The following is a 26,360-nucleotide window of genomic DNA, read 5'->3' as shown; positions in this document are numbered from 1 at the left end:
AGAAAGCTAATATTCAACAATTTTTCCAAAGGGAGGTCATACAGCTTAAACCTATAAAATTTTCAAATAGCATGCGGTTAGATTTTTCTTAACAATTGGAAGCCTCTTTTAATAATTTTTAAATCAATTACCATAATGTATCAAAATTCTCATAATACTTTTGCCATAAGTCTCATAAACAAGGAAAACAATCTCATTTGCACAGCCATGTGGTACAGACCAAATTTGATTTTGCATTCAAATCTTGCCTGGGCTAACAGAAAGATAGTAATATTTTCTTTATTATTCCCGGGATAGAATCTTAGCAAAGTATTATTTGTCTTCTGTAGAATTTCCTTCGGTAGGTTAGAAATTTTCTTTACATTGTAAATGTATTTATAGCCATACTTGATTATGAATTTTAAAACAACCTATTCTTCTTTACTAAAATCAAGATACCTGGCTAGTCAACAGAGTGAGTTTGATAGTGATAAAAATGTGTCTCAACTGGGAGCAGATTGTACCCACAATCTCTCTGTCTACACCCCAATAACTCACAACCCATATTTCTTCTCAAAGACAATCTTCTTCGTCTCAAGAAATGCTGTATTTGTAGCAAAAATAAGTATTTGAGTACTATTAGTATTTGTAGCAAAAATTTATTGATGACATATTTATAAAAAGCTCCACTCAATTGATAGAGAGCTTGTTAGCTATTTTTACCTTTCAGTTTAGCAATGCATTGGCATTAAATTTGGAAAAAGATTTATGATCCTGTGAAGGAAACCTCAGTCAATGTAGGGATATGCAGCAGAGACAGTGGGCCAGGAGGTAATTTACATAAAACTGTATTACAGGCTAAAGACTAGAAACTTTTAGCATTTTGAGACTCAGACTTTTACACCCATATTCAGAGTATACCCTGGGTAAGTATATATTTTAAAAAAACTCCAAAAAAGAACTACAAAAAACGTTTCCTCCTTCAGTTTGATGGAGAGGGCTTCTATCTAGATATATCTGAACGTGCAACTTTTCCTTACAGTGAGCTACTTTTCGTCGACAATAAGTCTACAACTGGAAAGAAACTCGATTGATTATACACTTTCATTTATTTTTTCATCTTTCTTTTTCCCATATATAGGAATAGTGTAGTGAAACTGAGGTGGCAGCTTAGATTTTCCTTGATGTTAAATCTTCCACAGCCTTGGAGGAATACCTGTATGGTACGGTTAACAGCACCAGGAGAAAGTTAAGCGAATCTGCCATCATTTGAGACTTGAAGTTCAAACCTACTACAAGACAATAACTATTAGGTAACTTGTTGACATATGTAGTTTCAAGGCATTTTTATGTGTGACTCAGTAAATAACAGAAAAAAATAAGGCCATCAAATCATTATCTCCACATATCTTGATATGGATTAAAAAAAAAACACGTTAATTCTGTGAAGCCAAATAGTGTCAGAAAATTTATGTGTATTGTTAGATATTTGAAAACATTTCTCTGAAAATGGTCTCTTTCTACTTCACAAACTGTCAAAGTTGTGGAAACTATCACCTGTGCTTTCCTAGGTCAGCGTTTAATAACAGCTTGCATAAAGGATTGCAGTTTCAATTCTCTCAAGACTCAACTCAAATATTTTAATGGGAAACTTTACTTGAAATGATGTTTTTTGGCCTTTTGATATAATGGAAACAAAGAAAGGCAACCAATTCTCATGTTTCCACAGAAGAAAGCAAAATCCATTCAGCATGATGGGAATACTGCTGTTTATTACAGAGATTTGGAAGAAGACTCTGTTCCTCCAGTATTACAGGCCACACTGATCCCCTCTGATAGCCGAGCTCTCTATGTAAAAGAAGCATCGTATCTTAAACTGAGCCAGCTCCTGCTCCTCTCAGGGTTCCCAAGTAGAATCAGCACCATAAACTTTCCAGACTACTTCATCTGCTCCCTGTCCTGTACATTGCTTGCTCCTTGGGAAATGGGAAGCAGGCTGTCATTTTGATATGAGGCTCCAGCTCTTAATTCAGTTTCTTTAATACTACTAGTGTGTACATTCCAAAGCACAAATTGTATTTCAGATTCTCAAAGATGAGATTAAAACATTGACTTAGAAATGTTTGTACCAATATTTAAATATAGAAATATTATAAAAGTATTTAAAAGTTGAATTATAACTTAAGTGCTTTTACTTTGGTAATACATTTTTCTTTTCCCTCATACCTGAGTGGCCTGTATTATTCAGCCATATTTTACTCAAATAATTGTGTGCTAGAAAGCAAAAAATTTGACAAAGGCTCATGCATATTGATATAGGTTAGGAACTGAAATAAAGAAAATTTATGAAAATATTTAATATATATTTTTTCTTTCAAAACAAGTTGAATTTGATTTATAATTTGTGAGGAATAGATTATACTAATATATGATATTAGTAACCAGGGAAATTGGTTGTGATATAAATGGCAACAGTTTGCACTATTTCACATGCTCTTGCTTTATAAATCAAAATTACTCAAATAAAAAATATTCAGAACAATGAAACTAGGGCACAGCACAATAGCCTAGTGGCTAAAGTCCTGACCTTGCAAACACGGTATCCCATTTGGGTACCAGTCCCTATCCCAGTTGCTCCACTTCCCATCCAGCTCCATGCTTGTTGCCTGAGAAAGCAGTAGAGGATGATCCAAACCTTTGGAGCCTGAACCTACATAGGAGACCCAGAAGAAGCTCCTGGCTCCTGGCTTCCAATTGGCTTAGCACAGGCTATTGCAACCACTTGGGGAGTGAACCAGCAGATGGAAGATCTTTCTGTCTCTCCGTCTCTCTGTAAATCTGAATTTCCAATAAAAAACTTCAAAAAATTAGACATAATAGTGTATTTTCTAACCTTCATAATTATTCTGTACACAAATATATTTCATTTCTTCCTGGTTAGATGGTGGTTACTGTGCAATATCATGTGAAACTAGCTGGTTTTTTTTTTTTCATTTTACACTATCTGCGAGTACACAGTATGACAATATAGAAGAGCATTAGTATTTTGCATAATTTCTTTTTGATGAGTCTTTGTCTGAAAAACTAGTAAAGCACTTTTTCTACCTCCTCTATCTGCCTGTAGTATCTTCAGACTGACTTTATTACTATCTAATTGCCATTAGATACGTGGGTTGACCTGATACCATGACCTGTATAAGCCTGGGTTATGTGCCAGATGAAGAGAATGATGGGAAAAAAAAGACATCTGAAGGACAAGGTAAGAGATGGTCCACAGAACTGAAAGCAAAAGAGAAGAGGAATCTTTGTGAAATGCTGGCTGTTACATGCTAACATTCATTCCAAACAAGTTCACTGAAATCATGTTAACTCTCAAATCTGAATCACTCTTTAACAAGAAATCTGAGAATATTCTTCTAATTTGGAGGACATTAGGTAGCCACTGGGATATTTCAGGTTCTTATTTTAATATTTATGCTTTTCAGGAAGACTTCAGTATAAGCAATGATTAATCTTTATACAAAAGTACATTAACCACCCTGACAAGCACCAAATCCAGGCTTTGGAGCTTTTCTTCACACATTATTTGCTGTTTCACTAAACATGAATCACAGAAGGCTTGTAATACTTTCTCATTTCCAGTGAAGGTAGATGAGTCTGAATTTGAATCACTCTATTACTGAAACCCACTTAATGAGACAAGGGATCTAGAAGGGTTACTGTACCAAGAATCAGAATCATTAGAGTTCATTACAACTGCATCACTGAAGACCACTGGCACAGGTTTGTAGTCACAGCCTTGTGAACTGCAACAGCAAAGTATCCACCTGGTGGCCATAGCCTCTTGAGCGGGCCCAAGCATCTAGGATCATTAAGTTTACTAACACTCTATTACTGAACTTTTCTTAGTGTAAAAGATAATGGCCAGGTTCAGGCTAGGTCAGGCTAGGTCAGTTCACACAACCCACTGGTAAATGTGAGAACCAAGATGGGGTAAGGGACAGGATAGGTTGGGCTGCAACACCAGCCAGTACACATTATGGCAGGCACTAAGGGCTGTACTAGGCTGAGGCACCTGCCAGCATCACCTGGACTGTGGGCAGGCTGGGCTTGGTGAATGCCAAGGTGAAGCAGGCAATGCCACACTGGGCTACAGCACCCATCAGTACATGTAACAACCCAGTGGAAGGGTAAGCCCAGTAGAGGAGCTGTAGGAGTTCTCCTGCTGGATCACTGTGCCCACTGCTGAGTGTGAGAGCTAGGATTTGGGACAGTACAGGGTGAGCAAAGCTCCAAAATCTACTGGCCTGTATGTAGGCTGGGTTATGAGGATAGCCAGGCTGGGCTAAGCAACTGTATCCATCGGGGCATGTGTGAGCCAGAGTAAGTGCAGGCTTATCAGGTCTTGCAATAGGCTCAGCTGACAAATGCCAAGACGGTAGGTAGGCAATTCCTGTCAGACTGGACTACAACCCATCTGGAAAAGAGTAATATCTGGGGCTGGGAGTGAGCCTGGTAGGAAAATTATAGGCACATCTCGGATGAACTGTAGCTCCCATCAATGAGCATGAGAACTGGAGCTGGGGGCAGGCATGACTGGACAGGTGGTGGCCCCCACCACCACAAGTGTGGGCCGGATAGTGGGACTGGTCAGGCTGAGGTAGGCTGCAGCAGTCGTTGATGTGTCGGAGAGCCAAATGTGATGCAAAACCAATGGGACCAATGTGCATATACTGGCATATGCAGGAACCAGGGCTGGGGTAGGCCTAGTAAGGGTTATGGGTTGGCGTCACACCAACTGGGCTGCAGTTCCCAATGGTGTGCATGAGGGCCAAGTGTGTGGTAGGCAGGGTTAAGCTGGGTCACAACATCCATTTATTTATGAGATTGGGGGCTGTGGATAGAACTGACTCCACAATTGCAACCACCAATGTGTGTGTGTAGACTGATGTGGGAGACAGACTGAGTCAGATCCCACACTGGCTGGCATACATAGGAGACAGGTCTGGGGTCACCTCTGGTGAGGTTTCTTTGGCTCTCCTACACCTAACAAGACTGCTGGGCTCAAAACTCCAATCACAGGAAAAACCACATGATCTGTGGTCTGTCAGAACTAGAACTCCTTGGTTGCTCAAGTTTGTGCAGTGGACAGCACATGCAGATGCCCCTCAGGGACATTACAGCTCACTGAGGCCTGCAGAGGGCGTCTAGGACCACAAAGGAAAGAACAAACTGGACAAATCTCCTGTCTGAGCTTTAACAGCAAGTTTCTGGACAAGTGACTAGTATGGACTATGTCAACCAATGTACTTTGGAAGGATTGCCTCAACCTTGGAAGAATGAAATCAACAATATCTCAGACCTACTACAACCAATGGAACAGTACCCTCAGAACATGTTCCACATGGGTGATTCTAGGATGACATCAAGAGGCAGTCTCCTATCCCCAGGTACTGATGTGGCAAGGCTGCTGGGAGCAGCCATCTCCTTCTCTTCCCCCTGCTCCCAGAAACAGGAAGAAAAAAGGAGATTGGAGGCAACTGTCTCATCCACTTTCCTCCATTTCTCAACTCTTCCCACCCTAATCAGTGGTCCTTATGGGCGTGCATCTCTCTCAACTATGTAATCATCAAAAAACAAAATATTAAAACAGGATACTAATGACTCCTGCCCAGTCACCAAGTCAAACCATGAAGTCATCCTCAATATTTTACTCCCTTAACTTCTTCCCATTATTACATTCTCCATATCTAAACAGTTACCAAGTCTGGTCAAAATTATATCTCACTCATACTCTTTGATCCATAGTATCATTACCACCACAATTCATATTTTTCCTGACTTCTCCAATAGTCTAGCATGGTTTTCCTGTCTGATTTTCAACACAAACTGGCAGAAATGTTTTTGTCTTGGTTTGTCATTCTCAGTGAAAGGAAGTTAACACTTTTCTACCACAGGAACCCTAAAACACAACTTGGAACTCATGTTTGACGAACAGGCCACCAACATACATTTCTTTTATTGCCTTTGGTGACTTCATTAAAATGAAAGTGAGATCTAAAATATGCAAAAACCTTAAAAATGATAAAGCTACAGGGAAGAGCCCAAATGGGAAGATACTACAAGAAGTGTAGCCATACTATCAGTGCCTTTTTGTTAACTACGAACCAATAGACATGAATTGCAAGGGAATGTGGAACAAACTGCTAACATGAGCAGTGAACCCAAACTAGACAAGGAAATCAAATGAACCACAGTCAATGCACAGAATAGTCAAGAATTGTAAAATTTTAAAAATCTAATACTTAGAGTAGAAATTATTTGTCATTATAAATAACTGGCTATGAAATGTAACTAATCAAACAAGAAAGAATTCTTTGATTTTAAAAACCTTAGAGACAGAATAGAATTAAGCATTGAGAAATAAAATTCAGAAAATTATCCAGAAGTCAGACACAATAAAAAGGAAAGGAAATGAAAGGAAACGATAACAGATAAAAAAACTAGGTATGTACTGAGTCCAACCCCAAGACAAGGAAAAGTCAGGCAGAACAAAGGATTATTTTGAAAATTACCAAAAAAAATCTTATATATCTATTAAATTGCTTGGCCTATATTTTATAAAGATCAAATATATGTAATAAAACTTATTTAAAAAGCATCTGCAGGGGCCTGGCACGATGGCAGAGTGGTTAAGGTCCTTGCCTTGCTCACCCGGGATCCCATATGGGCGCCAGTTCTAATCCCGGCGGCCCCACTTCCCATCCAGTTCCCTGCCTGTGTCCCGGGAAACCAGTCCAGGACAGCCCAAAGCTTTGGGACCCTGCACCCGTGTGGGAGACCCGGAAGAGGCTCCTGGCTTCGGATCCGCATAGCATCGGTCATTGCACTCACTTGAGGAGTGAATCATCGGACAGAAGATCTTCCTCTCTCTCTCTCTCCTCTCTGTATATCCGCCTTTCCAATAAAAAATAAAATAAATCTTTAAAGAAAAAAAGAAACATCTGCAAACATAATCACTCTCTAAAGAGTGGGGGTGGAGGGAGATAAAAGTGAAGCTCATACGGATTCTACCTAGAAAGTAACAGGTTTCCTCAAAAACAAAGATGCAAACCCAAAGACTGAGTCCAGACAGATATGAAGCCAATCAAGGGAATGCTCGGATTGGACGTGAATAACAGCTAACCATGTCAGAGATCTGAATCTGAGTTCCAAGGTCCTGGCTTTTGCCTGATCAGGCCTGGCCACAGTGAACATTTTGGGAGTAATCCAGTGGAGAGAAGATTATCTTTTTGTATATTTCTTGCTCTCTGCCTTTCCAGTAAGTGAAAGCTAATGAAAATTTCAAAATAATATAAAAAAAAATTCCCCATTATTCTATAGTTCCTTCATATACCTGTTGATAGATGATTATGTAGTCTGATAAAACATTTTTTAAACTGAGGCTCTATTTACTAAAAAAAAAGGGGGCAGCTTATTGACATAAATTTTAATAAAATGGTTCTGAAACATGAGTGAAAATTTGGAAATCTCTCCTCTAATCATGCCTTTGTATGTATGTATGAATGATCATTGCATATTATGATAACAAACAGCAGGTACTAATTGTTAAGCATTCACTCTGTAGAAGCAAGTGAAGTAAGATTAGAATACACAATGTCTAATTTTCATAGACTTTCAACAACTATCTCCCAATCATCATTACGAAAAGATCACATTGCTGGCAAACAGTAAAGCTAACACTACAAAAAAGGTATGTCTTGTGCCAAAGCCTATTATTTCCTTATAAGTTAGTGTATAACAGAAAAACCATTTTAAATCAGCCATTACTGTTAAGCCATTACTGTCTTTACATCAATAAGTAGTTAAGTCACATATAAAACAATGCTTCTTCTTACTACTCAACAAATATTTAGGCAACATTTCCTGAAATCGATTCCTTTGAAGAAGAAGGGAAGGAATATTTCTTAGTAACTACAGTTTGTAAGATAGCATGCCATGTTATTTCACATTTATTAGCCCTATTTAGCAAACATTTGAAGTGATATATCATTATCCTCATTTATGAATGAGAAAACCTCACATTATCTATGTGATTTGCCACCCTCGTCAGTTCCAGAATCTGGATTGCAAGTGGACAGGCAGGGTTACTAAATCAGTAATATTTAACACTGTCCCACTGTGAGTTACTGTGGCAAGGAAAGGGCTTGGATAATGCTGACGAGGTAATATGCCTTAGTGTATTGTCTGCCCAGTAATATTCCCAACACACATTCACTAATGTACAGTGGTGCTTGGTTGTTTTATTTAAAGTACACATGAGACTGGCTCATCTCAGTTATCTGAGTTCATAAGCCCATATTCTAGACCCTAGGACCACTATCAATGGCTTTAGCACTTATTAGATAGATACGAAACCTGCAAATCCAGACACCTAATGCATCCTCTCAGCCATGAGTCTTAGGGGAAATGGGCTTTATCATACCAAGAGTGCAATAGGGTGTGACTAAAACATGACCATCTCAATATCCACAGAGGTGTTTTAGTTAACAGAGCTTGAGCTGACTCTTAAATATCTATGAGAAAACAGAAGGTCGGAAATATCCAACAATAGAAAAAATATCCACAGCAACTTTTTAATGTAATACTTCACATAAAGGTAAAGAAAGTAAGGACTTGGCTTTAATTCAGAGACAAACAACTCCATCTGTAGAGCAGATGAAGATATTCAGAACACTGTGTAACATATACACCCAGAAAAAAGAGGCAGAGAAGAAAAAACACAGAAAACAGATACATAATACCAAGGTAAAAACTCATGAAAAAAATCAAACTGGAGTGCTATTTTATGCTACAGCTTAAATTATGTAGATGTATTACAGAAAAATTCTGCAAGTAGAAATAAAATCTATTATACCATGACCTTGTGTGTGTGTGTGTGTGTGTGTGTGTGTGGGTGCGTGTGTGCGTGTGCGTGTGTGTGTGTGCATACATGCATTTGTAAACAGGGAAGAAGGGATTGAAAAACAAAGAATTCCAAAAGTTGTTCTACATGCATACCACATAACCATCAGATTATAAGAAGTTAGGAAATGATGCATGAAGTTGGCAGGCATATGGCATAGTGTTAGGCATTTTCATAAGCTGCTAGAGGGAGTGTAATTAGATACGACTTGGCAGTGTGAAGATGTGCCTTGCCATGACAGAGAAATTCCATTCTTTCAAGAATGCTCCTCATAAGGAAAGGTGTACAAGAATGCTCTGAGCAACATCATTTTAGATAAGGAAAACTATGAATAAAACTTCAACATAAATTTAAGTAGAGGAAAGTAATAAATTAGAAACACATATATCTTGACAGATGAATATCTCACAAAATTCAGTGATTTCTCAAAAAAATTATTTTAAGATTTCATCTAAGAAAAACACACTATACATTTCAAGCAGTTTTATTAATGCTAAATCATCTATATTCTCAACAACCAAATAAAATCAGTATTTGTATGTCCATTATCTGTATAAAAAAATTGAGAACAGAAAACTTACAACACATGTCAGAAATTGTATAAGATATTTCTCGGAAGAATCTATGCAAGAGAGATGGGGCTTAATCCTGTTAGCAATATTTATTTTAAAAAATTTATATGGTTATTTCAAAATCAGAAAGAGAAGTGAAAGAGAGGGAGAGAGAGAAGGAAAAGAGAGAGAATCTTCCATCTGCTGGTTTACTACCCAGATGGCCAGAATGGCGAGTGCTGGGCAAAACCGAAGCCAAGAGAATGGAACTCCATCTGGATCTACTATAGATGTGGCTGGGTCCATGTATTTAAGCAATTTTTCACTGCTTTGATCAGGCAAGTTTCAGGGAACTGGATCATACGAGAAGGAGCCAGGATACAAACCAGTATCCACATGCGATGCTAGTGTCACAGGCAGCAGCTGCATCTACTATGCCACAAATCTGGTCCAACTGGTAGTTGATGCACAGGTATGTATTGTATTACTCTTTATATATTTTATGTATAAGGTAATTTTATGTCCAGATAACTTGCAATTTTTTCAAGTGGCAAAGGTTAAGTTAGGATCCAAATGAAACATTTTTTTATGTAAACGTTATGGCTTTGTTTATACCCCTTGACATCTATAAGCTTAATTTTAATTTGTTTTGAGCATACTAAAGGTAGATAAGACTTGGGTATGTTTACAAATAAAGTCTAATCAGACTATATTTCGTAAAGTAGAAAATGTCCTCTACTTATTAACAGGTATGACTTCTTCTTGGAAAAATATTTTTCACCTGTGCCAAGAACTAGAGTTGGCTTTGGGTGAGACGGTAAGACTTTAACTCTTAAAAATTTGTAATTACATTAAGAAGAACCTGGTCAAAGTGTGTCTGTGAATGCACATGTGTGTGTCTACAATTAAATGTGGAAAAACGATATCACACTTCAAGCTACAATCCTGTTTTATCTGCATTTATGACAGAAATATGATTCTCTAAATTGCAATTTTCTACGAGTCTTTCAAATTTTGTACTTTATATAGCTCATACAAGATGCAGTAAACCTCTATAAAGTGATATACTTGCAAGAACTTTGTGATGCAAAAGGCACTAAATAAGAAGCAAGTGGTTCAATCTTTTTAAATTGATTTATTATGCTGATGTTTTTCACACTCTCTTCTTTGGTTCTACAGATGAACAGACCTGTAAGTGCAGAGAATAAGCCAGGAGTGTAACAGCAGCAGTGCTGACAGACTCAGTACTTGTCTGAAGGTGAGAATTATGAGCACCATTTTAGTTATTTCAAAAGCAGCTCTTTCCCTTTAAAACTATTTTAATGTCAGGCCATAAAAATGGAGGAAAGGGGTGGAATTATCATGTCACAAACAGAACAGAGGACCATCTCTGTTCTCATATAACCCATAAGATCATAAAACAATAAAGCAGAAGTAGTAAAACAGAAGCAGCAGAACTAGTAATAGGCTGTGGAAGTTCCTCTGAGTTCCCAGCTCCCGGATTCAGCTCAGTCCAACCCTCGGGGTCCCTGAAGAATTAACCAATGTTGGGAACATCTCTGTCCTACATTCATTATTCATTCACTCACATTCTCTCTTTCATCACAATTCCCTGCACCTGATCACCCCTCTGTGTGTGTGCATGTCTGTGTCTCTACCTCTCCAAAAAGAAAAAGTAAAATAGGACTGAGATATTGTTGAATGGGGATAAAAAAAAAAAAAACGAACTAAGAAATAAGAAATAGTGCATGTGGTAAACAAGGTTATAACTGTAAAGAAAAATTTGCATACTGAAACAAAGACCTTGTAAAGTATGCTCCTTTGGGAGAAGGGTAATGGCTATCTTAGGAAAATGTATATGAAAGTAATTCACAGGGCCCAGTATGGTGGCCTAGTGGCTAATGTCCTCCTCACCTTGCTCCTGCCAGGATCCCACATGGGCACCAGTCCTAATCCCAGCGGCCCCGCTTCCCATCCAGCTCCCTGCCTGTGGCCCAAGAAAGCAGTTGAGGACAGCCCAAACCCTTGGGACCCTGCACCCATGTAGGAGACAGGGAAGAAGCTCAGGGTTCATGCCTTCAGATTGACTCAGCTCCAGCTGTTGCAGCCACTTGGGGAGTGAATCATCAGATGTAAGATCTTCCCCAATCTCTCTCCTCTTCTCTGTGTATCTAACTTTCCAATAAAAAAAATTTTTATAAACTTAAAAATCTTTTAAAAAGTAACTCACAAAATTTGTAGGTAAGCTTGAAAGATTAATCTTGGTTTCCCAAATTTTGAAATTCATGCAAAGGAGCTATCTTTAAAAAGCACATAAAAATGCAAGTTATGAAAAAACTATGCAGGGCATTCACATTTTTGTACTAAAATAATCATCTTTTTAATTATATTTTCTATGAAGTTTTTGGAGTGCCTTCATACATACCAGGTGATCAAAAAACATTTAGCTATACATCATGCTGTAATGAAGCTATCACTACCTGTAAACACTGAAGAGGAATGATGGGAATTTGAGCATACAGAGAAAAAAGAGATTGTTTCCTGAGTTCTTTTCAACTCTGACTTTTAAAAAATAACACAGGGAAGAGCAGGCATTTAACCCTGTAGTTAAAGGATCAGTTCAGATGCCAGTGTCTCAAACTGATATATATATATACCTGTGTCTGATACTCAGATCTGACCCCAACCTCCCTCCATAGAGGACCCTGGGGAGCATCAGGAATGGCAAAGGGAACTGACTTCCTGTAGCCCACGTGGGAAGACTGGATTGAAATCTGCTCCCAGTTTCAGCTCCAGCCTTTGCAGGCCTTTAGAGAATGAACAAGCTCTTTCTTTTCTGTACCTTGAATAATCAAAGTTCAAAAGCCTTCACAATGATCTGTGAATATATTTGACTGTAGAGAACTAGATTCAAGTATTTCAGGTAAGCAGTTTTCCTTCTATCCTCATAATCTACCTTACTCAGATTAATGAAATTATTGACTTATCATATATACTTTGGACTGTTTATTTTTTTTAATTAGGAAGGAATTTATTTTGTGGAGGGACAGAATGGGGTGGGGATGAAAAGAGTGGAGGTTGGGCCATTCCAGAGACATGAGGTCTGAATCCAGGATTCATTCCCCATCCTCCTCCTAGTTATTAAAGAACATTTGAATATACATGCATGCACATGGGAAAACAGAGGACATTTTTTGGCCTATATCTTATACTTCATTCTGTCCATAGCCTGGCAGACCAGACTACAGTGAATCTGGGATGTAAGGGTGTGAAATAAGGTGGAGAGAAAGGAAAGAGCCAGACCATGTTAAACATCAGATACTGGTAAGATTAGTGTTTCTAAAGAGGGCATTATAATAATGTGACTATGCCTAAAAGCCACTCTACCTGCCTTATAAACTCTGCCAGAAGCAGCCCATTCCACACTGAAGCAAGCAAGGGGCTGAAGATTTGTCTGTGGTGTTACAGACAATTAGAGAAGCTTCATTATCAAGGGCAAAAGAAAACTGGCACTTCTCCAAAATACTGTATCCAAGGCATGTCTCTCTTCAAATCCCATTGGGAGTACTTAAGACTATACTTCTCCATCTATGAATGGTTATTTTTCTTTCAAATAAAGAAATGAGAAAGACAAGAGCACATAAACAGCCTTGGGATTCCTGACACAGCACAATCCAACTTCCTATTTATAGATTCATATTTTCTGTTTGAGCCAGAATTTAACTTCAGAGTCATATCAAAGTTTCAGGTCATTAGATTTTTATACCAGTCCAGCTGAAGATAAAGGAAAACCTTTTATTTCATCTGCTACCAGAGACATGTCATTTTAAGTAAAGCACAAGCTATAACTCAGCACTCTAACCCTTAAAATATTTTTTAAGGCACTCTACATTACTGCTTTTGACCACCCGTCTCCTTGCAAAAAAAAAAAAAAATAATAATAATTACTCTTGGTACCTGTGCCTATTTTTCCCCTCTGCAAAGTACACTGATTGTTTATACTTTAATCCCTCTACACCAAAAGACCACTTTTTTCATTCCACATAGCCAATTCCTTCCTACATGGCATGGATGGCTCCATTCAAATCACTTTTTTTCTTAATATCCAGCCCAAACTTCTTCTTCCTCTAAAATTCTACAGAATTCTATCACTTTCTTAGCATCCCAATTTTATAATTTGTATTACGTTTATTTTTTCAAGCTATGTTCAAGAACATGAATCTTTTGAATATGTCCTTTGCCTAATTATGGCCAATCAACGTGCTGCATACATATTTGCTGCTATAATAGATTGCCCAAACGGGCTGTGTATAGCTGAACGTGCTCAGCTAGTGTCTCAACTGTGACAGAATACATTTCTGCCACATACAAAATAAATATTCAGATTATGATTCAGTAGATTTAAGATGTGGGTTAGGATTCAGTACATCTCTCAGTTTCTAGACTGACACTGTCACTGGTACTCAGACCATATTTTCACTAGTAACTACTGGATAGATCATTTTTCTTACCTTACGAAATGGAACCACAATAGCAGAGTGTTGCTTAACATTGCAAAATTGGTTACTTAACACCAGTTTAATGTCACAGATATGAGGCAGAAATATACATTCAACTTTTGAGAAAGGGTAAGAGTGACAAGGAAAGGGCTTGGAGTTCAGACGGATTTTGAAGACAAATGCCACAGAATCAGAGTCCTGCTTATTCCACACCACGATACAGAGACTTCATGGTTTCTTCTCTCCCCACTTTAGGGAATAAATCTTAAAAGGACTGGTATACAGAGAGAGATTTGAGATGGATTTAGACTGACTTTGAGATTGGTTGACATCTTTGGTAATTCAAGAGGTATAATACCTGAGAGATCTAAACGCAGAGAGACTAGAAACCTCCTGTGTGAGACGGGCAGTGTTCTGCACTGAGACTCTCATGTTGAGGAATCAAACTTCCTGAATTTTTGAACAAAGGATTTGTGATCACTTCGTATGGAACACAAATATTCCATACCTATGAGAAAGTCTGGGTTGTCATAAACATTGTTCAAGAGGGCCACTGGAATGCATTTATGTGCCAGAAATACATTTAGATATCAAAAAATGCTGGAGCTATTCAGATAGACAATTCAGGGCTGAGAGAAATGTGGATAATAGGCACATTCACTGGTAATTGGGTCATAGCATTAGCACAATGGAAGAGAGAAGTAACAGCTTTAAACACTTGTTAGAAATGCTAGAAATGAAGGGAAGGAACAATTTTAAGTTTCAACAGATCGTTTGATTTCTTAATGGAGGTGAGCATTTGAATTGATACACTCTCTAGAAAAGTGTGAAAAGTTCATTTTTATTATCTCAGAATAACGTGAAAGTCAGTGGTATCTGTTCAAGTTTTCATATAAGCTGGTGGCAGAAGCAGGTTTTATCAACAGGCTTCAAGGGGCAATACAAGGTAAAAAATACTGCTAAGTTTTACCTATGAATATACACACTGTTGAAGGACATAACCATTCACATTAATTCATAGCAGTTGACCTTAAAATTAGTTCAGTAAGACTATCTTAACTTGCTATAAGAAATATATATATATAATTTATATATAAATGTATTTATATATAACATTATATATTTATATATAATGTAATATATTTATATATAATATATATAATTTGTAAGTACCAATAAGTCTTGATTTACTCAATATTATTTTCACAGGGAAAGGAGAGGGGTGGGGAAGTCAGTATATGTGTTACAAGGTGATTAGAAAATTGCAAGCAGAGCAAAAATCATCCAATACAGGAAAAAAAAAAAGTCAACCTTCAAATACACAAACCCCAGGGATGGGATTCCCCCAATCCCAGGAGGCTTAGTCTCCTGCAGGTTAGTAATGAGGAGACCTTGAAACCATACAAGCTTTCCTACCTTCCCTCCCCATAAATTCAAGATTTTACACAAAGCTTTGGTTTCTAGCAGTAAACATGGAGTTACATTCGTCCATCTCCTATCAAATAATCTTGTAGCCATTTTGACATAAGTTTCTTGAACCTGCATAAAAGTTCCTGAGTGAGTTGGAAATACATTCATTCATAGTTCCCTTCTTGCTCTCCAAACCCCACTTTCTGCACAGAAGGTCCCCGGTAGCTTCTCCTCTTTAGGATACAAATGAAGTAAGCTTGATTCGCCCAAAGAGATCAGTGTCTTAAATTTTTGGCATGTGAATCACACATTAGGAAACGGCCTTGACTCAGGTGGTTGGGAACGAGGGGTTTTCTTTAGGATTTTGGCATGAATTCTTTAGAGCTGTGGAGATACCCCCCAAGAATTTATGTGTTAAATGTGTAGGGTTTCCTTTTGTGGGTGGAGGAATGGAGAAGAGGGGAAGAGTAGGCATCAAATTTTAAGGATAGAAGATCCAAAATAGGATAGAGGCGGGGGAAACACAAAAGCAAAGATGGTTTGAGATCCCCTTGTGTTGCAGATCCTCTGGCTTGGTGCAGAACCTTCTGTCAAAGCTGCTTTGGCCACTTTTCTCTCAATACAAAAACAAGTTTGTAAACAATACAACCCCAAACATGGAGAACATGGAGAAAGACCAACACATTATATTTACACAATCAAACTCAACATCCACAAGGGGGAAAAATGATAGATTCAGGAGAATCTATCAAACTACCATATAGAATTGACTGTGACACCCATGAGAGAGGGTTTTGAGGAAAGATATTTGGATGGAAGTGTCTTGGACAGCAGTGTGCTTCTAACAAAGTTTAGCAAGCCCTCTGGGGAGTTCTTGAGTTGACTGTCACCGGAGTTTCATGTCACCCAGAAACAAGTGTGTCTTTGCATCTCTGCTCTGCTCACTTACTGGGCATGGCCCTTGAGCAGTGTGTCCTCAGCAGAAAATGCACTAATAAATGTCAAACATTTCAGTTGGGGCTGGAGGTCAATTATGTTCTCTGCAGCTTGAGGACTGCATTCTGATAATTGCTGTGGTGGTTATATACAATATCATTTACTCATTCATTTTTCTCATGAGATCTTGAACTATGAAAGAAGGACTTTCAGGATGATTTACAGTTTATGCTTTCACATTTTAGGTGTTATCCCATTGCTCCTGGACAGGATAATATATGAAAAGACTTTGAAAAGTTCAAGGGAAAAAGAATTGAAGTAATAGATGGATTAGATAGATAGTTAGATAGATAGATAGAGATAAATTTTGATTTTAGCATACACTCTATCACATTCAGTACACCACCCATTTAGTGTATCCTCAGAGGATGGAGGATCCTGAGAATGTCAATGCAATGTTATTTACATAGTCAACTAAACAAAAATAGGGCCCTTGAAAGAGTTTTAAGCATACAAAACAAGGAGAAACAGCCACATCAGAACTCTGTGATGAGTGTTTAATAACTCTCCCCTTGAAACTCACAAAATGACCCTTATTTACTGAGAGATTCAAACAGGAGCATTGTCCAAGTAAAAAAGGACTGGAGATTCCTGGTGTTTTTCTGCTAAAACTCAGCCTGAATTTCTGAAAACACTCTCCTAAGAGGCAAATGTTATTGTTCTTAGGTCCCATTGAAAATTAACAGGCCTTGGAAATTCCAAAAACCTTTTGTTATCACGTTTCTTCTTGAATAGTTTGCTTCTGCCAAGATGTAATAACTTACACCTCCTGCTACCCATTGCTTGGATTATCTTTTCTTTAGGACTATAGCGTAAAGCATGTTTTATCTGCCTTTACATTAAAAAAAAACCTTCAAAGTCCTATTGAAAACTTTGATTTTGTCTGCAATGCATCTAAACACAACAACTTTGCATTCATCAAGCATAATTTTCTCCTGTGATTTTTTTTTTTTTTTGGTCAGAATCATGCCAAGTAAATAAACAGAGATAGGTGCTTGCAGTATTAGATAATTTTTCTGCCATTAATCACACATCATCTTCAATTAGCACATAGACAAGTGGTATATTTCCCTTGAAAACTGATGTAGGTACTCTATCATTGAAGGCATTATCAGCATTGTCCTGTCTCTTCTCAGAATGAGTATACATTTGTAAGCTAATTACATTGAAGCATTGCCTCTATAAGCTTTTCAAAAAGTCTCAGTGATTTCACCATTCTTCCATCTAAACTTCACCATAAATTTGAAAACATTTTTGGTTTTATTCCAGCAGAATTCATGTTATCAAAATAGGAATTCTTTTTTCAAATTGGTGCCTTGTCCTTCTTAGTTCCTCAAACTAGATCCTGTTTAAATGTTTTATCAAGTTAAGTTTATTTTCAGTATAAAAAAAAGAGCAAAGTCCATGCACAATTTTTCATAGCATGGATTTTACATAAATCTTTGAAGATGTTTCATATTCAGAGGCTGAATGGGACTTCTCATAGGAATTGAAACTCTATTATCAACCAATAGACACAATTAAAAGTAACAAGAGTCAGTCACACAAGATCTAGCACACAGCTGTTATAGCAGGAAGAATCACATTTTAGCTTTTCAAAGCACTTACATCATGCTAGGGTTGCCACTGCAGCACCATATACTGCATTTGGTATTTAACTACCCACATTAACAAATTAAAAAAATAAACTAATAACAATAAAATATTTCTTCATTAAACAGCTTATTTAAATGCAACAGCATTAACATTCAGCTTGATAAATGTTCTCATCTATGCTTATCAGTTGTTCCTGATCAAATTACACCTTTGCATAATAGCAAAGGACAATTTTAGGGGCAAGATAATGCCAAGCAAACACCAGGCTAACTGTTTATGCCATATCTACATAACTATACACAAAACTAAAAGCTCCAGAGAAATAAAATAAGTCTCTAAATGGTCTTATCTGAGCAATAAGGAATAAGTAGGATACACAAGTTTTATTTGGAAACAGCCTTTGTATTTTCAAAACAGACAAGATGGACATATTTTAAAAACATTTCTATGTGGCTTCTTGTAAACAAAGCCTTAGGGATGAATAATTACAGCATAAACCTAAGTTTCAGTAGGAGTAATAATAAAGGATAAGTAGCAAATAAGGAAAGGACCTTAAGGAACCTGACAGAGTGCAACACGAATTGGAGGAGGCCCAAGGGAAATAGGGTGTGTCCATCTTGAAAGCCAGAGGATTCTTCCTATGTTTTGCCATCATCTTTATCTGAAGAAATTGTCAGATACATAATCCCTAAGTAACAACAACAAAATTAATTGCCCTACTTATGTCAGAGTAATCAGAACTTTCAGACTTGTTTATGGTTGATATCTCCTATGTGGTAGGGGCAAAATCCACACAAAAACGCAAATGCTGCCAAGGTTACAAGCAACTAGGCTCTCATATTCCCTTAACAAATTGTACATACTTCCATTTATGATTTATTGTATCCATTTATATATTACTCAAAAGAGTGTCTTTTCAATAGACTTTTCAACATCTTTAATATAAACATATTGCAGTTACTTGTAACTGATTAACAACAAACTGTGTTCCTGGTGACTAAGAAGAAGGATATGTCAGCTCTGTACCATTGCTCCAACACTAAATGCGTTTCCTTTAGCTAGTAAGTAAATCTTCTCTGTGCCATTTAAAAACTGTAGTGTCAGCACCATTTAGGATAAGCGTAGAATATACGTAAAGACTTAGCATCATGCATAGACATTATTTTCTATTACCTTAATCATGTTTATGAATTTTTAAATTATACCAGCTGAACTATAAGTAATCGAATAAATAGGTCTTGTAGCATTATCAGCACAAAACTAAACCCAAAATTCAGGAATATCTCCACAAAAAAATAATAACACTAAACACTTGATTTCATAATATCATTCCTGTCATTCTTGAATTATTTGAGCTAGTAGCACCTAAATGATACAACTTCAGTGAAGAAGCTTACTTGCATTTAATATCCTGACAGTGGAGTAGGTAAAGACTCAAAGGTTGTAATTATTGAGGAAACTTTAAAAAACATGATTGATTAACCCTCTTAAGAAGGGAATTTCATATCTTAGTTTTATTTTTTTTTTTTTTAAGAATGATTTATTTTTATTGGAAAGGCAGATATACAGAAAGGAGTAGAGGCAGCGAGGAAGATCCTCCGTCCCATGGTTCACTCCCCAAGTGGCTGCAATGGCTGGAGCTGAGCCAATCCGAAGCCAGGAGCCAGGAGCTCTTCTGGGTCTCCCACGTCGTGGCAGGGTCCCAAGGCTTTGGGCTGTTCTCGACTGCCTCCTCGGGACACAAGCAGGGAGCTGGATGGAAAGCGGGGCTGCCGGGATTAGAACCAGCGCCCACATGGGATCCCGGCGTGTGCAAGGTGAGGACTTTAGCCACTACACTATCGCACTGGGCCCCATGTCTTAGTTTTCTAGTCTACAAGGTTTAGTAAGATCCAAATACAAGTCAGTATTGATATCAAATATTTGATTTACTCTCTTAATGTGTTTATGTAACACTAAGGAAATAAAAATGGTTGATGCATGGTAAACAAAGTTTATCAACAATGAGAACACTAAAAATAAAGGAATAAATCTTAACAGGAAAATACTTGTGATAGAAATATAGCCAAAAGAAAATTTTAAGCACTGTGAAACAAAAGCTCAATAAAGCAAAACCTCCTAAAAATCAATCAACTGAAAAACTATATGAGCTAATAAAAATTTTCTGAAAGAAGACCATGGTAGCATAAATAGAGACATTGACAGCTTTCCTACTAGCAATGTCCAGTTAGAAAAGATACTGAAAAATACCTTATCTGGAGGAATAAAAATATATAATCCATAATTTATAGAGGAACTATAGTCAAAACAAACAAAAATCCTTAGTGCTAGAAAATACACCTTGGGGTAATATAAAAATATACAATAGTAGAAATGAGAGCACTCATCATTGTAAACATATCAACTCTTGCAGATATATCTACAAATGTACAACAGCTCCAATATAATTTTCAACTGATAAATTAAAACCTATGAAATGACTCTAACACCCATCCAGAAGAATAACTAGAAACAATATTGGGGAAAAAGATACATTAATGTTCTACAGGGTGGAAAAACTATGCAGATTGGGTTTTGTTTGTTGGTTATTTCATTAGAAAGTCAGACAGAGGCAGGCAGACAGACTTTCAATCTGATTGTTCACTCCCCAAACAGCTATAATGGTCAGACCTAAATCAAGAGGCTGGAACTCCACCCACTCATGTCTCTCACATTGGCAGCATTTGGCCATGTTCCACTGCTTTTCTAGGCACAGTAGCAGAGAGCTGGATCAGACTCAGAGTGGCCTGGATTCAAACAGGTGCTTGGATATGAGACACCAGCATCACAGGGAGGGCTCAAGAGGTTGAGGGACAATGCTGGTGTTTAAAAAAATATGTTAAACTGAGTACTATGAAATAAGAAGAGCTGCAGAAAGCTACCAAGATAAGGCAATCTGGGGAAAGAGATAGTTCTAAATACAGGAAGGACATGTGCACATCCTAATCTGTAAAGTTCAGAGATTGGATCACTAGCAGTGAGTTGAGCTTGAGCCAGGGAAAATCAGAGGAGATTCAGTGAGGAGAGGTGCCCATGACTGTAGAGACAATCTGGCTTGAGGATGAGCTTTAGAGTTTACAGAGCCAGTGCTAAGTGAGCACCAAAGCATTATCACTCCTCTGCACACAGGTATCAACCACTTTAGAGTCCCTCAGTTATAACAACATCACATGCCTGCAAACATGTTCCAATCTCATCATGAATCCTCAGTCACAAAAAGACAAAGCATATGGGTGCTTGTCAGAGCTGATGCACCTGCTGTATCTCAGTCAGCTGAATCAAACATTAGCACTTCCACTTTGACAGTGTCAACATACAGATCCATCAAATGCTGTGGCGTTCTCCATTTCTATAGAATATTGACATCCAGACAGAAAAACAGGAATAAATAATTCCTATTTGTCTGAAATTCTCAGGCATTTCAGTAAATACACTTCTTAGTGACTAAATATTAATTAAAAACATGAACTTGAGACAGAAGGTATGAATTCAAATCTTGACTTTATGACTTTATGAATGTGGCCGGGCACTTATATTTCTCTAGTTCTACCTTTAGTAAACTGCAGATGGTACTTACTAGATCATTCTGAAAATTATTAGCAATAATATGTAACACATTTAAAGGTGTGCTTATTAAAAATTTTGTATACAATATTTTTTTTCTTAAATAGGACACTTACTGGGTAGGCAGGGCTTTTGTCTTTCATCTTTCAGCAATTCTGACAAAACTCTTGCTCTCTACAGAAATAATGGAGTTCTGTAACAGAAACATCTGTTCTCAAAAAGAACCTGAAGAAGCCCTTCGGCATGGCCTAAAATGCCCCCAAGAGATCGACCCTACAGAATACATCCATCCCCAGCAATTCTGAAATAGTTCGATTTTCAGTGAGCCGATTCCTCTTGGCTAATAAAGAACAATCACCTGACATGTGCAAGTAATGCACGTCCTCAGAAAAAGAAACTAACCAATGTCACACTCTGTACATCAGCAAAGCAAACACATGTGAGCCCCAGGCTGTTTGTGTCATGCCAAAATCCTTCCCAGTAATATAGGTCAGAGCTCGTATGTGACCTGCATTTTCCTTCACACATTGCACCGAGGACAGAAGCAGTGCATTTGGAAGTTCAATGACTACTTGTCTTGGTCTCATGACAGCAAGGCTGTTTGGGGACAAGAGGACAAGATGCCACATTTACATCCTTGAAATAGAATTTGTATAATACGTGGGATTTCTGTTCTAAACGTTCTCTCTAAATGATAGAAATCAATGTCTCATTCTGAATGCAATTATGAAACCAATCAAATAACAACTTAGAAAAGCATTTACATAGGGGGGAAAACAGTGATTAGAAACATTCACGCAAATGTTTTAAGTACACTAAATGAAAATTTTGAAATAGAAAAGATTACAGAAAGATCTTATCTTCTTACTCAGTTCAACTTCTGCACAAATACGTAACAAATGCACACACAATGACACATGCTTACTCACACACTATCTCCTCCAACCTTGGAGAGAGCACTTTGTGAAAAGGACTACTGTTTGAAATGTGCATGTGAAAAAAATTGAAATTTTGTTTCTTGTGCCACTTTTGTGTCTCAAGCCCAAACTCAAGAGACCCTAACTAAGGCTATGACATCCCAGATCCTTTATTAAAGCAAGAGAAGAAATTAAAATCATTGACAAACTCAAAGAATGACTTGTGTCTAGAGAATCCTTCCTTTGTTCTGACATTCTGTTCCCAGGACTTCCTCATCTTTAATGCACACAAGAGTCATGCAAATTAGGTATTAACTCCATCTACACGCATGGAGAAAGAAGATAACTGATTTGTCCAAGTATCAGACACCTGGCATGTCCCATGTGTCAATGCAGGAACAGGAAGGAAGGAGGTAAGACAGAAATGGAAATAAAACATAGCAAAATGATAGATTAGTACCTCTCACAGTGTTCAGAAACATAACTATTTCGCTTATAGTAGGATTAGCATTTGTCAAGGACCATGTAAAGTTTCTGGAATTGTAATGAAGTTTTACTCCTTAGTTAATCAGTCCTAAATACAAGTTAGGTCAGTCTCAAGCTCTTTTTCATTTCACTAGCAGGAAATTAAGTGCTTCTTTTCCTCAACTATATCCCTACAGTCCTAGTTCTCACAATACTGGAAGAAAGAGAAATAAATAAGGCAAGTAAAAGCAAAAAAAAAAAAAATAAAAAAGCTTAAATTCCTACTTACTGCTTGCAATCTGATTTCTGACAATAAACAACATTGTTTCCATCCTCTAGATGCTTAGAAATTAGAGGATCCATTTATCTCTTCACCTATGATCCTCACTCCTACGTCTATTTTCACCTTAAGAAAACAGTCCAGAAGAAGGAAGCAGTGTGTTCTGATAAAAGACAAAGTGCAGCATGAATAAATTCCTTTGTAGTCAAGATCGCATTCAAACAATACCAATAAAAACAGGCTACAACGAAAATAATGTGGTCGTGCTTTGAAGCAAAGAATTAGTTCTTATAATTCAGTGTAACTTTCTGTTAGTTCAAATGTGTCTATTTTTTAAGAATTACATCAGCAGTAACATTCTGACCAACGTGCACTGAAAGTGTTGCAGGGGGATAAATATGTCCTGCCTCCATTCAGTATTTCCGAAGATTTACCGTCTCAAAGTGGAAGTGAATCACACAGGCAAGAGAGTAAGGGAAGTGATGCCCAAGTCCGGGTCCTGGGAAATCCGAGCTGTGAAATGGAAGGGACTGAGTGACTGACTGAGAAAGCTTAACATTTTTATTACATATTTCCCTAAGATATTATGGGAGGAAAGGGGTAACATGGTAAATGGCCCGTCTTATTAAAAAAAATGGCCTTTTAACAGTATTTAAAAATAAACGCATGCAACGTTTTGAATTTCTCAACTACATATGTATACATTTTAATAATGCCTGTAGAACATTTAAGGTAGTTCTTAAAAATTGTGTGCAATGTATAAGTAAATAAAATTGCATTGTTTCACTTGGCTTTATATTTTGACTATACTCATTTTAAACATTATTAAAGATAGTCTTCTAATGTTTCCTCACAATAATCAGTTTAACCAGAATTTATAGCACACACACACAATTTTATTTATTTTATTTAAATAAGAGTCTAATTTACTAGACACAGGAATAGATGGAATTTTGCTAAGATGCACACAAAGATGCTTGTCTCATGAAGTTTAGATTTATAAACAAATTTATATCCATACACAAACATTGTATGGATATACAAAGTATGGAGCGGGCTGCTGGGTCTGTCGGTGCATGGTGGTGGCACACAGCACGGCACTCCTTCAGCTGGGGACAGGATCCAACAGCAAGTTCGGGTTTTACTCAGCATTTTCTGACATTGGTGGGAGCTGATGTCATTAAATGTTTTCTATCTCTTAACAAAAATGCATGTAACGTAGCATTCTCATTAGGCGTTTCAGATTTTACATGAGAATGCAATATAACCCTTTCTGAAAAACCACGGTACATCTTTGCAGGAAATGTTTAATAAGCATGTTTTATTTGAATAAACCCTCCAGTAGGAAATGGAGAATTTGTTGCCTTTACTTGGAAGGCTGTGCGAGTAGTTATCTGTCGAATCTCTATATGCAGCTCACCAATATTCCCTTACTGGACGCAGCAGTTCCACATCACAGCTCATCAACTGTAAAGTCTGTAAAGATTAAAACTGTATCCGTCTTGACTTTTTGTGAACTGCCTTCCACAGAAATACTTCCAACAGATTGCTCACAATCATGGAGTAACTTTTGCCACTGGGATTCTTCACCAAAAGATCAAATGACCTCTCTGTGAAATGCACCTGCACACTCTCCAGAGGAGCTTGGTGAACTCCAGTTAGTGTAATGTAGATTTTCACAAACTTATCCGGCTGATCTCATCCGTAGTTGCTGATCTTCACTGTGCATCCTGCTGTGATGGGAGCAGCTGGCTTGTCACTGTCCAGAGATTCTGCTTTCTCCTGTGGCTTCTGCTGCATCTTGTTCTTGACGTCGGTCTCAATCTTGGCTTTTTCTGCTGTAAGGGCATCACACGCTCTTTTCCTAGTAGACTTTTCCAGTAACACCTTTACATCTTCTAGATCTTTCTGTAGCTCTTCCAAAGCTGAAGTCATGGCAGGGCTGGGTCAGGCAGCCAGGCAGGAGACAGAGCAGGAATCAGCGCTCCCTTGCCGAGCCGGAGGTAGACCGCGGCCTGCCCATCGCACACGGAGCCTCTGGAACCTTGGCAATGCCGCCCGTCCCACCGCTGCCCGCCGCCCCAATTTTATTCTAAAAGATGCAATTTTCATACACCTTTTGAAGACTGCTTGCATGCCTGAGGTCTATTTCTTGCACCAAACTAAACTGATTTTTTTTTCGCTTTATTCTCTATCCACCTTTTAAGGTACCCTGATTGTTGAAAAAAGTGCTTAATAATTCCTCCAGTTCAAGAAGGGTCAGGTAGAAATGAGATAAAATGGCCTTAAATAACGTGAAACATTCCTAAAGATATTTCCACCTTATTTTCATATTTTCCTTATCGTGCAAGGAGATGGGTGGGAAAGAGACAAGCTCTACCTTTCATTCACTCGCTTACTCCTCCCAATGTCCACAACAGCTGGATTTGTACCAGATGGAGTTAGGAGAGCTGAGCTCGGTCCCAGTCTCCTGTGTGGGTAGCAGCATCCAAGTACATGAGCCATCTCTCACTACCACCAGGGTGTGCATGAGCTTGAGAACGGATTTTTGGAAGCGGAAGTAGGATTCAAATTCAGAGACTCAAACATGGGACACCCCAACTGACATTTTAACCATAGTACCAAATGCTCAGTCCAGCACACACATTTTTAATTCAGTATCTTAGACACAGGGGCTAATCTGTAAAAGTATGCTTTGTGGGTTAGGAAAGGCTTGCCTAAAGCAACTGTTCTCTGGGCATCTCTCAGTGGTAACTGGAAATTTTGTCACAGAAACTCTACATGTAATAATAATACACATCACACTAATTTAAGGCTGTTTGCACAGCTAAGGACTTATAAAAATGTTTATCAACCTACACACTAATTAGCACAGGCTGATTGCTGAGAAAAAGGGAAATGAAATTTATCCCATTATAATGCAAACAAAAGGCAGAGCGAAAAAAATAAATAAATGTAAAATCAGAGAGCTATCCTGTCAGATAATGAATCCATGGACCCCAGGATTGATCAGAGCAAGTACAGGCCAGAAACCCATCTACCATGCATTTGATGGAAACGGAACATGTAGCAAAGAACCACTGACTCTCAAGGGCTCTC

General features: G+C 37.8%; 1 protein-coding gene and 1 pseudogene across 2 annotated transcripts in view; both read right to left on the bottom strand.

Annotated features, from left to right (window-relative positions):
• UNC13C (unc-13 homolog C) overlaps positions 1-26,360 on the bottom strand; it is a 500,819-nt gene that overhangs the window by 408,684 nt on the left and 65,775 nt on the right. The gene's annotated exons all lie outside the window — the stretch shown is intronic.
• Positions 24,715-25,196, bottom strand: LOC121149265 (annotated as a pseudogene).

Source organism: Ochotona curzoniae, unplaced genomic scaffold, assembly GCF_017591425.1.
Source record: "Ochotona curzoniae isolate NIBS_2020 unplaced genomic scaffold, NIBS_Ocur_1.0 scaffold_4701, whole genome shotgun sequence".
Classification (NCBI taxonomy): Eukaryota; Metazoa; Chordata; class Mammalia; order Lagomorpha; family Ochotonidae; genus Ochotona; species Ochotona curzoniae.
The sequence above is the reverse complement of the archived record's forward strand: the minus strand, read 5'-3'. Positions and strand labels throughout refer to the sequence as shown.